Source organism: Procambarus clarkii, chromosome 28 (genome assembly GCF_040958095.1).
Source record: "Procambarus clarkii isolate CNS0578487 chromosome 28, FALCON_Pclarkii_2.0, whole genome shotgun sequence".
NCBI classification, from domain to species: Eukaryota; Metazoa; Arthropoda; class Malacostraca; order Decapoda; family Cambaridae; genus Procambarus; species Procambarus clarkii.
This window is the reverse complement of record NC_091177.1, coordinates 6354249-6369308: the sequence shown is the minus strand read 5'-3', so window position 1 is coordinate 6369308 and position 15060 is coordinate 6354249.

Genomic DNA, 15060 nt, shown 5'->3' with positions numbered 1-15060 from the left:
GTTAAATAAACAGTAAAGAAAATTATAAGTGCCATACATGGATAACCAAGAGAATCCAAGGAAATCACATGCATGTAAAATGGTGTAAACTAAAAATAATTAAATAAAAATAAGAACGTGCCTCCATATAGAAAGGCTTCTTGTCAACGACAAGGTTATAAGCATAAAGCTTAAATTATTGTGATAAACTTTTCACAATATAGGATGCATGTCATATGAGGGAGCAAACATATTTAGATCTCTAAAATGATGTCCCAATGGTGAAAAGGTGCTTGTGTCCAAGCTCTTACAACTTAAAACCAGGAGACAATGGGAAAACCATATCTCACTGAAAACAGTGAAGCATCACATGGCACTGCTCTAAAAAAATAAAAAAGGCTGGCCAATTAAAATTAGCTCCAAGTAGAGACTAATGAAGCTAAAAAAGCTTAAACCTAACCAGCCACAGTCAGAACTGTAAAACCAGTAGGTAAAATGTTAAAAAGATTCAAAAGCTAAGTTTTACAAAACTTAGTTGGCACATTGATTCCTGTAGCACAGTAATTTGGTTCACAAGCGGCACTGCCTGGGTTTGGTTCCCATGACAGGAATGACACTTGATTCCTGTGAATACCTAGCAGTAAACAGATATACATGGACGTACTGTACTCCTTAAAAACTGAGACTACCCTCGATACATCAAGGGGGCCATTAAATCAGTTCACATCCAAAATTGCATGGGTTTGATTCCCATGGCAACATAAGAAATTAATTCAGTTTTACCAAACCTAGTTGGCACACTGATTCCTTTAGCACAGTAATTTGGTTCACAAGCAGCAATGTCTGGGTTTGATTCCCATGGCAGGATGGACACTTGTTTGCTGTGATTACCTAGCAGTAAACAGCTATACATGGAAGAACTGTACTCCTAAAAAAAACTGAGAAGACCCTCAATACATCAAGGGACATTAAATCAGCTCACATCCAAAATGGCATGGGTTTGATTCCCATGGCAGCATAAGACATTAGTTCAGGCATTACAAAAATGTCTGGCTTTGTAAAAAAGCTTAAACCCAACCAGCCACAGTTAAAACTTTTAAAACCAGTGGGTAAAATGTCAAGAGATTCAAATGCCAAGCTTTATCAAACCTAGTTGGCACATCGAATCCTGTAGTACAGTAATTTGGTTCACAAGCAATGATGCTTGAGTTTGATTCCCATGGCAGGATACACACTTGTTTCTGTGAATACCCAGCAGTAAACAGGTATACATTGAAGTACTGTACTCCTACAAAAAAACTGAGAATACCCTCGATATATCAAGAGGCCATTAAATCAATTCACATCCAAAATGGCATGGGTTTGATTCCCATGGCAGCGTAAGACATTAATTCAGGCACATTAACTTTCACTCGGTGCCTTCACACACCTAGCAGCAAATACTGTAGGTAAATATGAAATTACTCAATAAAACCCGAGAATATCCTCATGTTTCAACAATTGAGGATATGGGCATTCGTGTCAGTTCACAACCGAAATAGCCTGGGTTTGATTCCCATGGCTGGACAGACATTTAATCGAGCACGTTTACTTTCACTCAGTGCCTATGTATACCCAGCAGCAAATAGGTCATCATGAAATTACTCCTTAGAACCTGAGGGTACCCGGAATGTTTAAAAATTACCATTCCCTGCCATCAAGTCAGTCCAAAACCAAAAGAGCATGAGTTTGATTCCCATGGCAAGATAGGCACTTAATCAGGCATGTTTACTTTCACTGAATGCCTGTGTACACCTAGCAGTAAGATGACATTTTTCATGTAAAAAAACAAAATGCCCTCAAAGTTTAAAAATTTACAACTCGAGCAGTTTGCTTCAATACACACAAGCATTTAAAGGAGCACATGTAAAATTGACATTTCAGTAATGAATGTAACAAAATGATACCTTAATTACAAAATAATTTCAGTAGCAAATATTAAATAAACATAATATTTACAAAGGTCAAGAAAGATTTCTACACATATACAGACTTTGACAATGTTCAGTAAAAGTGCAAAATTAATTAACTTACACAACAGTTGACAATCTCAACATTTCATATTTAACAATAATGTGTGTAAAACGTTACTGTAATACATAGTAAGTACAGAGGTACAGTACAAGAATATTTATGTTTAAAAAAACATTGACAAAATTAGCTAACTATATTGTCATAAGTCGTCCATGAATACCATTACAATACGTACAGTAATGTGATATTGCATGTTCGACAAAATTAGCTAACTAACAGTCGCAAGTTGGCCATGGAATACCATTACAACATTTTGATATTCCATGTTCACCGGCCCACCACGTTGAGGTCTGCGACTATTGGGCCGGTCCAGGGTTAATCGTCCGCCGAAAACTCTGCTTCGACGTTACATGGAACCCCAAACCATGCACCGAAGGTTACTTTGGGATTCCCGATGATAGCTAGGTTATCAACGTGAATCAGGCTCACCCGAAGGTGATATGCTGACGGCCACTCACAAGGAGTGACAGGAGGTAAAAATAAAAAATTAATGCAAAACTTAAAATAAATTAATGGTTAAATAAACAGTAAAGAAAATTATAAGTGCCATACATGGATAACCAAGAGAATCCAAGGAAATCACATGCATGTAAAATGGTGTGAACTAAAAATAATTAAATAAAAATAAGAACGTGCCTCCATATAGAAAGGCTTCTTGTCAACGACAAGGTTATAAGCATAAAGCTTAAATTATTGTGATAAACTTTTCACAATATAGGATGCATGTCATATGAGGGAGCAAACATATTTAGATCTCTAAAATGATGTCCCAATGGTGAAAAGGTGCTTGTGTCCAAGCTCTTACAACTTAAAACCAGGAGACAATGGGAAAACCATATCTCACTGAAAACAGTGAAGCATCACATGGCACTGCTCTAAAAAAATAAAAAAGGCTGGCCAATTAAAATTAGCTCCAAGTAGAGACTAATGAAGCTAAAAAAGCTTAAACCTAACCAGCCACAGTCAGAACTGTAAAACCAGTAGGTAAAATGTTAAAAAGATTCAAAAGCTAAGTTTTACAAAACTTAGTTGGCACATTGATTCCTGTAGCACAGTAATTTGGTTCACAAGCGGCACTGCCTGGGTTTGGTTCCCATGACAGGAATGACACTTGATTCCTGTGAATACCTAGCAGTAAACAGATATACATGGACGTACTGTACTCCTTAAAAACTGAGACTACCCTCGATACATCAAGGGGGCCATTAAATCAGTTCACATCCAAAATTGCATGGGTTTGATTCCCATGGCAACATAAGAAATTAATTCAGTTTTACCAAACCTAGTTGGCACACTGATTCCTTTAGCACAGTAATTTGGTTCACAAGCAGCAATGTCTGGGTTTGATTCCCATGGCAGGATGGACACTTGTTTGCTGTGATTACCTAGCAGTAAACAGCTATACATGGAAGAACTGTACTCCTAAAAAAAACTGAGAAGACCCTCAATACATCAAGGGACATTAAATCAGTTCACATCCAAAATGGCATGGGTTTGATTCCCATGGCAGCATAAGACATTAGTTCAGGCATTACAAAAATGTCTGGCTTTGTAAAAAAGCTTAAACCCAACCAGCCACAGTTAAAACTTTTAAAACCAGTGGGTAAAATGTCAAGAGATTCAAATGCCAAGCTTTATCAAACCTAGTTGGCACATCGAATCCTGTAGTACAGTAATTTGGTTCACAAGCAATGATGCTTGAGTTTGATTCCCATGGCAGGATACACACTTGTTTCTGTGAATACCCAGCAGTAAACAGGTATACATTGAAGTACTGTACTCCTACAAAAAAACTGAGAATACCCTCGATATATCAAGAGGCCATTAAATCAATTCACATCCAAAATGGCATGGGTTTGATTCCCATGGCAGCGTAAGACATTAATTCAGGCACATTAACTTTCACTCGGTGCCTTCACACACCTAGCAGCAAATACTGTAGGTAAATATGAAATTACTCAATAAAACCCGAGAATATCCTCATGTTTCAACAATTGAGGATATGGGCATTCGTGTCAGTTCACAACCGAAATAGCCTGGGTTTGATTCCCATGGCTGGACAGACATTTAATCGAGCACGTTTACTTTCACTCAGTGCCTATGTATACCCAGCAGCAAATAGGTCATCATGAAATTACTCCTTAGAACCTGAGGGTACCCGGAATGTTTAAAAATTACCATTCCCTGCCATCAAGTCAGTCCAAAACCAAAAGAGCATGAGTTTGATTCCCATGGCAAGATAGGCACTTAATCAGGCATGTTTACTTTCACTGAATGCCTGTGTACACCTAGCAGTAAGATGACATTTTTCATGTAAAAAAACAAAATGCCCTCAAAGTTTAAAAATTTACAACTCGAGCAGTTTGCTTCAATACACACAAGCATTTAAAGGAGCACATGTAAAATTGACATTTCAGTAATGAATGTAACAAAATGATACCTTAATTACAAAATAATTTCAGTAGCAAATATTAAATAAACATAATATTTACAAAGGTCAAGAAAGATTTCTACACATATACAGACTTTGACAATGTTCAGTAAAAGTGCAAAATTAATTAACTTACACAACAGTTGACAATCTCAACATTTCATATTTAACAATAATGTGTGTAAAACGTTACTGTAATACATAGTAAGTACAGAGGTACAGTACAAGAATATTTATGTTTAAAAAAACATTGACAAAATTAGCTAACTATATTGTCATAAGTCGTCCATGAATACCATTACAATACGTACAGTAATGTGATATTGCATGTTCGACAAAATTAGCTAACTAACAGTCGCAAGTTGGCCATGGAATACCATTACAACATTTTGATATTCCATGTTCACCGGCCCACCACGTTGAGGTCTGCGACTATTGGGCCGGTCCAGGGTTAATCGTCCGCCGAAAACTCTGCTTCGACGTTACATGGAACCCCAAACCATGCACCGAAGGTTACTTTGGGATTCCCGATGATAGCTAGGTTATCAACGTGAATCAGGCTCACCCGAAGGTGATATGCTGACGGCCACTCACAAGGAGTGACAGGAGGTAAAAATAAAAAATTAATGCAAAACTTAAAATAAATTAATGGTTAAATAAACAGTAAAGAAAATTATAAGTGCCATACATGGATAACCAAGAGAATCCAAGGAAATCACATGCATGTAAAATGGTGTGAACTAAAAATAATTAAATAAAAATAAGAACGTGCCTCCATATAGAAAGGCTTCTTGTCAACGACAAGGTTATAAGCATAAAGCTTAAATTATTGTGATAAACTTTTCACAATATAGGATGCATGTCATATGAGGGAGCAAACATATTTAGATCTCTAAAATGATGTCCCAATGGTGAAAAGGTGCTTGTGTCCAAGCTCTTACAACTTAAAACCAGGAGACAATGGGAAAACCATATCTCACTGAAAACAGTGAAGCATCACATGGCACTGCTCTAAAAAAATAAAAAAGGCTGGCCAATTAAAATTAGCTCCAAGTAGAGACTAATGAAGCTAAAAAAGCTTAAACCTAACCAGCCACAGTCAGAACTGTAAAACCAGTAGGTAAAATGTTAAAAAGATTCAAAAGCTAAGTTTTACAAAACTTAGTTGGCACATTGATTCCTGTAGCACAGTAATTTGGTTCACAAGCGGCACTGCCTGGGTTTGGTTCCCATGACAGGAATGACACTTGATTCCTGTGAATACCTAGCAGTAAACAGATATACATGGACGTACTGTACTCCTTAAAAACTGAGACTACCCTCGATACATCAAGGGGGCCATTAAATCAGTTCACATCCAAAATTGCATGGGTTTGATTCCCATGGCAACATAAGAAATTAATTCAGTTTTACCAAACCTAGTTGGCACACTGATTCCTTTAGCACAGTAATTTGGTTCACAAGCAGCAATGTCTGGGTTTGATTCCCATGGCAGGATGGACACTTGTTTGCTGTGATTACCTAGCAGTAAACAGCTATACATGGAAGAACTGTACTCCTAAAAAAAACTGAGAAGACCCTCAATACATCAAGGGACATTAAATCAGTTCACATCCAAAATGGCATGGGTTTGATTCCCATGGCAGCATAAGACATTAGTTCAGGCATTACAAAAATGTCTGGCTTTGTAAAAAAGCTTAAACCCAACCAGCCACAGTTAAAACTTTTAAAACCAGTGGGTAAAATGTCAAGAGATTCAAATGCCAAGCTTTATCAAACCTAGTTGGCACATCGAATCCTGTAGTACAGTAATTTGGTTCACAAGCAATGATGCTTGAGTTTGATTCCCATGGCAGGATACACACTTGTTTCTGTGAATACCCAGCAGTAAACAGGTATACATTGAAGTACTGTACTCCTACAAAAAAACTGAGAATACCCTCGATATATCAAGAGGCCATTAAATCAATTCACATCCAAAATGGCATGGGTTTGATTCCCATGGCAGCGTAAGACATTAATTCAGGCACATTAACTTTCACTCGGTGCCTTCACACACCTAGCAGCAAATACTGTAGGTAAATATGAAATTACTCAATAAAACCCGAGAATATCCTCATGTTTCAACAATTGAGGATATGGGCATTCGTGTCAGTTCACAACCGAAATAGCCTGGGTTTGATTCCCATGGCTGGACAGACATTTAATCGAGCACGTTTACTTTCACTCAGTGCCTATGTATACCCAGCAGCAAATAGGTCATCATGAAATTACTCCTTAGAACCTGAGGGTACCCGGAATGTTTAAAAATTACCATTCCCTGCCATCAAGTCAGTCCAAAACCAAAAGAGCATGAGTTTGATTCCCATGGCAAGATAGGCACTTAATCAGGCATGTTTACTTTCACTGAATGCCTGTGTACACCTAGCAGTAAGATGACATTTTTCATGTAAAAAAACAAAATGCCCTCAAAGTTTAAAAATTTACAACTCGAGCAGTTTGCTTCAATACACACAAGCATTTAAAGGAGCACATGTAAAATTGACATTTCAGTAATGAATGTAACAAAATGATACCTTAATTACAAAATAATTTCAGTAGCAAATATTAAATAAACATAATATTTACAAAGGTCAAGAAAGATTTCTACACATATACAGACTTTGACAATGTTCAGTAAAAGTGCAAAATTAATTAACTTACACAACAGTTGACAATCTCAACATTTCATATTTAACAATAATGTGTGTAAAACGTTACTGTAATACATAGTAAGTACAGAGGTACAGTACAAGAATATTTATGTTTAAAAAAACATTGACAAAATTAGCTAACTATATTGTCATAAGTCGTCCATGAATACCATTACAATACGTACAGTAATGTGATATTGCATGTTCGACAAAATTAGCTAACTAACAGTCGCAAGTTGGCCATGGAATACCATTACAACATTTTGATATTCCATGTTCACCGGCCCACCACGTTGAGGTCTGCGACTATTGGGCCGGTCCAGGGTTAATCGTCCGCCGAAAACTCTGCTTCGACGTTACATGGAACCCCAAACCATGCACCGAAGGTTACTTTGGGATTCCCGATGATAGCTAGGTTATCAACGTGAATCAGGCTCACCCGAAGGTGATATGCTGACGGCCACTCACAAGGAGTGACAGGAGGTAAAAATAAAAAATTAATGCAAAACTTAAAATAAATTAATGGTTAAATAAACAGTAAAGAAAATTATAAGTGCCATACATGGATAACCAAGAGAATCCAAGGAAATCACATGCATGTAAAATGGTGTAAACTAAAAATAATTAAATAAAAATAAGAACGTGCCTCCATATAGAAAGGCTTCTTGTCAACGACAAGGTTATAAGCATAAAGCTTAAATTATTGTGATAAACTTTTCACAATATAGGATGCATGTCATATGAGGGAGCAAACATATTTAGATCTCTAAAATGATGTCCCAATGGTGAAAAGGTGCTTGTGTCCAAGCTCTTACAACTTAAAACCAGGAGACAATGGGAAAACCATATCTCACTGAAAACAGTGAAGCATCACATGGCACTGCTCTAAAAAAATAAAAAAGGCTGGCCAATTAAAATTAGCTCCAAGTAGAGACTAATGAAGCTAAAAAAGCTTAAACCTAACCAGCCACAGTCAGAATTGTAAAACCAGTAGGTAAAATGTCAGAGATTCAAATCCTAACACACACAGAGATCACACTAACGTGATGCATCAAATGAACAAATCCACAAGGGCCGTGACGAGGATTCGAACCTGCGTCCGGGAGCATCCCAGACACTGCTTTAATCGTCTGAGCTACGACAGGGTTAAAAGGGTTGAAACCGAAGTTCTACTGAACTTACTGGATCCCATAGCCTCTCCAAGGCACAAACCAGGCTTTTACATAACCCCCCCCCCTGCACTCGAGCTATGTCAATAGGCCGTCCTCCCTCTTCGCCATTACATCATCACACACAGAGATCACACTAACGTGATGCATCAAATGAACAAATCCACAAGGGCCGTGACGAGGATTCGAACCTGCGTTCGGGAGCATATCAGACACTGCCTTAATCGACTGAGCTACGACAGGGTTAAAAGGGTTGAAACCGAAGTTCTACTGAACTTACTGGATCCCGTAGCCTTACGTAGATCCCGTACAGGGGGGGGGGTTGTGTAAAAGCCTGGTTTGTGCCTCGGAGAGGCTACGGGATCCAGTAAGTTCAGTAGAACTTCGGTTTCAACCCTTTTAACCCTGTCGTAGCTCAGTCGATTAAGGCAGCGTCTGGGATGCTCCCGGACTCAGGTTCGAATCCTTGTCACGGCCCTTGTGGATTTGTTCATTCAAAACCTAAGTTTTACAAAACTTAGTTGACACATAGATTCCTGTAGCACATTAATTGGGTTCACAAGCGGCACTGCCTGGGTTTGATTCCCATGACAGGATAGACACTCGATTCCTGTGAATACCTAGCAGTAAACAGATATACATGGACGTACTGTACTCCTAAAAAACTGAGAATACCCTCGATACATCAAGGGGCCATTAAATCAGTTCACATCCAAAATTGCATGGGTTTGATTCCCATGGCAGCATAAGAAATTAATTCAGTTTTACCAAACCTTGTTGGCACATTGATTCCTTTAGCACAGTAATTTGGTTCACAAGCAACAATGCCTGAGTTTGGAGGCCCCTACTGAAGATAGTCGAAGTTTTTACATATTACCCACAAGCACTTGGGTGGCCCTACACCTACGCCCTAACTTCAAAAACACACAATCACATTAACATGATATATATAAATGAGAAAATCCACCAGTGCTATCAGGTGGAAGAGAACCTACGACCCAAGCATTGCCAGTCGTGTCCTCTACTACTAGACCATTGCTGACTTGTGAAAATCATACAAACTGATTTCTACTGAAATCACAGGAAGTCTGGAGGCCCCTACTGAGGCCACTCCATGTTTTTACATATGACCCACAATACCATGGTCATAATGCTGGGGTCATAATGACCCTGGCAATGCTGGGGTCATAGGTTTGTGTCCACCTCATATCCTAGTGGTTCTTCTCATTGATATATATCCCGTTAATGTGAGTTCTGTGTGTTTAATATATAGGACAGTAAACAATCTCAACAGTTCATATTTGACAATAATGTATGTAAAACATTAACATAAGAGTACATATACTGTATTTGTACATTACAAGAATTTATATATATATATATATATATATATATATATATATATATATATATATATATATATATATATATATATATATATATATATATATATATATATATATATATATATATATATATATATATATATAATATATATATATATATACACAGTATGTATAAAGAAATATTGACAAAATTAGCTAACTGATAGTCACAAGTGGCCACGGAATACCGTTAAAATAATGATATTCCATGTTCACCAGCCCACTATGATGACATCTGTTATTATGAGCCGGTCCAGGGTTAATCGTCTGGTGAAACTTTACTTCAATAAGCAGACGATGAGTCACAATAACGGGGCTGAAATATGTTGACCAGACTACACACTAGAAAGTGAAAGGACGACAACGTTTTGATCCGTCCTGGACCATTCTTAAGTCAATTGTGAATGGTCCAGGACAGACCGAAACGTCGTCGTCCCTTCACTTTCTAGAGTGTGGTCTGGTCAACAGTTTACTTCATTGTTAGGTTGAACCGTAAAGAATGCACCAAAAGTTACTTTGGAATTCCTGATGATAGCAAGTTATGAATTTGAGTCATGCTCACCCTAAAGTGAAATGCTGGTACTGTACCACACACAAGGAGTGATAGGTGTAAATAAAAATTATTGCATCAATTAAAAATAAACAGAAGAGAAAATTCTAAGTGCCATACATGGATAGCCTAGAAATCCAAAGGAAACTAAATGGAAGTAAAATGGTATAAAATGAAAATTATTAAATAAAAATTAATGAGTAAATATCAAATTACTCTGCAACAACTTGAGAATGTCATTACTTTTTAACAATTTTTATCATGGGCCACTGAATCAGTTCGAAACTGAAATGGCCTAGGGTTGGTTCCCATGGCGTGCCACACAATTATTCGGGCACAGTTACCTTCACTAAGTGCCTACATATAACATATACATAACTGCTAACAGGTATGTATGAAATTATTTCTTAGAACCTGAGAATACTCCTCACTGTTTAAAACTGTTCATCCTTGGCTGTCAAGTCAGCCTCAATCCGAAAGAGCATGGGTTTGATTCCCATGGCAGGAAAGACATTTAGTTGGGCATGTTCAATTTCACTCAGTGATTTCATACACCTTACAGCAAATAGGTAAATATGGAATTACTCCTAAAAAATGGAGCATACCCTAAATTCTGAACAACTTACAACACGGGCTGTCGAGGCAGTTCACAGTTGAAATAGCACGGATTTCATTCCCATGGCATAGCAATCATTTGGGCACATGTACTTTCACTTAGTGCCTTAATACATTAGGCATATATGGAATTACTCCTTAAATACCATACTTGAGAATGCCCTCTATGTTTAACAATTTTCATCATGGGCCATCGCATGAGTTTAAAACCTAAATGACCTGGGTATGATTCTCATGGCAGGACATGTGTCTGTGTTTAATTACCTATGTGTAGTTACAGCATGAGACCTGCCCTTGTGGTGTCCCATCTTCCTAGAAATCTGTCGTAAGACGTTTTGAAACTCTTGACAGTCTTTGCCTCGACCACCTTCTCACTCAACTTGTTCTAACCGTCTACAACTGTTAAAAAAAATTAAATTAACATACAACTTACAAATTATGTGAAATGGAATTACAGAACTCTAATAAAGAACGTGACCTAGGGGGTGGTTTTGGATAGAAAGCTGTCACCAGAGGAACACATAAATAAATAAATAAATAAATATGTTTATTCAGGTAAGGTACATACATACAAGTGATGTTACATTAATGGATAAAGAACATTGTGAGAGGAGCGTATGCATTGCTTTCCAACTTCAGACTTGCTTTTAATTATATGGATGGTGAAATACTGCGAGACCAAAACTGGAATGTGCAGCAGTTGTATGGTGTCCAAATCTCAAGAAGCACATAAAGAAACTGGAAAAGGTGCAGAGGCATCGGAGGATGCCTCGGAGGATGTAGTACCTTGTCAAGCATAATACGAAGCTGGAAAAAGTTCAGAGGTATGCCACAAGACTAGTCCCAGGACTAAGAGGCATGAGTTACGAGGAAAGGCTGTGGAAAATGCACCTTACGACACTGGAAGACAGAAGAGTAGGGGGAGACATGATCACAACCTACAAAATCCTTAGGGGAATCGACCGGGTAAACAAGGATAAACTATTCAACACTGGTGGGACGCGAACAAGAGGACACAGGTGGAAACTGAGTACCCACATAAGCCACAGGGACGTTAGAAGGAATTTTTTCAGTGTCAGAGTAGGTAAGGGATGGAATGCATTAGGCAATGATGTGGTGTAGGCTGACTCCATACACAGTTTCAAATGTAGATATGATAGAGCCCAGTAGGCTCAGGAATCTGTACACCAGTTGATTGACAGTTGAGAGGCGGAACCAAAGAGCCAAAGCTCAACCCCCGCAAGCACAAATAGGCGAGTACAAATAGGTGAGTACACACACACAGTCACACACAAGAGTCAAATAGAGAGAAAGATCTGGGGGTCGATATCACACCGAACCTGTCCCCAGAGGCCCACATCAAAAGGATATCAGCGGCATATGCTAGATTGGCCAATATAAGAACTGCCTTTAGATTTAGAAACTTGTGTAAGGAATCGTTCAGGACCCTGTATACCACTTATGTAAGACCACTCCTGGAGTATACAGCTTCAGCCTGGAGTCCATACCTAGTTAAACACAAGACGAAGTTAGAGAAGATTCAGAAGTATGCCACCAGACTGGTCCCAGAACTGAGAGGAATGAGTTACAAGGAAAGGCTAAGGGAGCTGAACCTCACAACCCTGGAAAACAGAATAGTAAGGGGAGACATGATAACCACCTACAAAATTCTCAGGGGAATTGACAGGGTGGACAAAGACAAACTCTTTAGCACGGGTGGAACACGAACAAGGGGACACAGGTGGAAACTTAGTACCCAGATGAGCCACAGAGACGTTAGAAAGAATTTTTTCAGTGTCAGGGTAGTTAACAAATGGAATGCATTAAGTAGTGTTGTGGTGGAGGCTGACTCCATACACAGTTTCAAATATAGATATGATAGAGCCCAATAGGCTCAGGAATCTATAAACCAGTTGATTGACAGTTGAGAGGCGAGACCAAAGAGCCAGAGCTCAACCCCCCGCAAACACAGCTAGGTGAGTGCGCACAAAGACACATACACAGAGGTATGAGCTGTATGAACTGTGCCGGAACTGAGAGGTATGAACTATGAGGAAAGGCTGATGGAGCTGAACCTCACGTCCCTGGAAAACGGAAGAGTAAGGAGAGACACGATAACCGTCTACAAAATTTTCAGGGGAATTGACAGGGTGGACATAGACAAACTCTTCAGCACGGGTGGAACATGAACATGAAAACACAGGTGGAAACTTAGTACCCAAATGAGCCACAGAGACATTAGAAATAATTTTTTCAGTGTCAGGGTAGTTAACAGGTGGAATGCACTAGGAAGTGATGTGGTGGAGGCTGACTCCATACACAGTTTCAAATGTAGATATGATAGAGCCCAGTAGGCTCCGGAATCTGTACACCAGTTGATTGACAGTTGAGAGGCAGGACCAAAGAGACAAGGCTCAACCCCAGCCAGCACATATAGGCGAGTACACTGCTCTGACCGGGAGAGGGGGAAGGAAGGAGGTCTATACTATATCTAGACCACACCAGGTCTATATTCCAAAACCTGGACAAGCTGCAGGAATGGTCAAACAAATGGTTGTTAGAGTTTAACCCAAGCAAATGTAATGAAGATAGGTGTAGGGAGCAGGAGACCAGATACAAGGTATCATTTGGGAAATGAAATACTTCAAGAGTCAGAGAGAGAGAGAAAGACCTGGGGGTTGATATGCCAGACCTGTCCCCTGAAGCACATATCAAGAGGATAACATCAGCGGCATATGCCAGGTTGGCTAACATGACGGCCTTTAGAAACTTTTGTAAGGAATCTTTTATAACTTTGTATACCACATATGCCAGACCAATCCTAGAGTATGGGGCTCCAGCATGGAGTCCATATCAAGTCAAGCATAAGACTAAACTGGAAAAGGTTCAAAGGATTGCCACCAGACTAGTACTTGAACTTATTGGTATGAGCTACAAGGAGAGACTACGGGAATTAAACCTCACGTCACTGGGAGACGGAAGTGTTAGGGGGGACATGATCACCACATACAAGATTCTCAGAGGAATTGATAGGGTAGATAAAGACAGACTATGTAACACAAGGGGCACACGCACTAGGGGAACATAGGTGGAAATTGAGTGCCCAAATGAGCCATAGAGACGTTAGACAGAATTTTTTGAGTCAGAGTAGTAGACAAATGGAATGCATTAGGAGGTGATGTGGTGGAGGCTGACCATACACAGCTTCAAGTGTAGATATGATATAGTCCTGTAGGCTATGGAACCTGTACACCAGTTGATTGATAGTTGAGAGGCGGGACCAAAGAGCTAGAGCTCAACCCCCGCAAGCACAACTAGGTGAGTACACTGTACTTGGCTCTGTACTTGGACCTATCCTGTTTCTGATATACGTAAGTGATCTCCCAGAGGGTATAGACTCATTCCTCTCAATGTTTGCTGACGACGCCAAAATTATGAGAAGGATTAAGACAGAGGAGGACAGCTTGAGGCTTCAAGAAGACCTGGACAAGCTGCAGGAATGGTCGAACAAATGGCTGTTAGAGTTTAACCCAAGCAAATGTAATGTAATGAAGATAGAGGTAGGAAGCAGGAGACCAGATACAAGGTACCATTTGGGAGATGAAATACTTCAAGAGCCAGAGAGAGAGAAAGACCTGGGGGTTGATATCACGCCAGACCTGTCCCCTGAAGCTCATATCAAGAGGATAACATCAGCAGCATATGCCAGGTTGGCTAACATAAGAACAGCCTTTAGAAACTTGTGAAAGGAATCTTTCAGAACATTATATACCACATATGTCAGACCAATCCTGGAGTATGCGGCTCCAGCATGGAGTCCATATCTAGTCAAGCATAAGACTAAACTGGAAAAGGTTCAAAGGTTTGCCACCAGACTAGTACCCGAGCTGAGAGGTATGAGCTACGAGGAGAGACTACGGGAATTAAACCTCACTTTGTTGGAAGACAGAAGAGTTAGGGGGGGACATGATCACCACATTCAAGATTCTCAAGGGAATCGACAGGGTTGATAAAGACAGGCTATTTAACACACGGGGCACACGCACTAGGGGACACAGGTGGAAACTGAGTGCCCAAATGAGCCACAGAAAAATTAGAAAGAACTTTTTTTAGTGTCAGAGTGGTTGACAAATGGAATGCATTAGGAAGTGATGTGGTGGAGGCT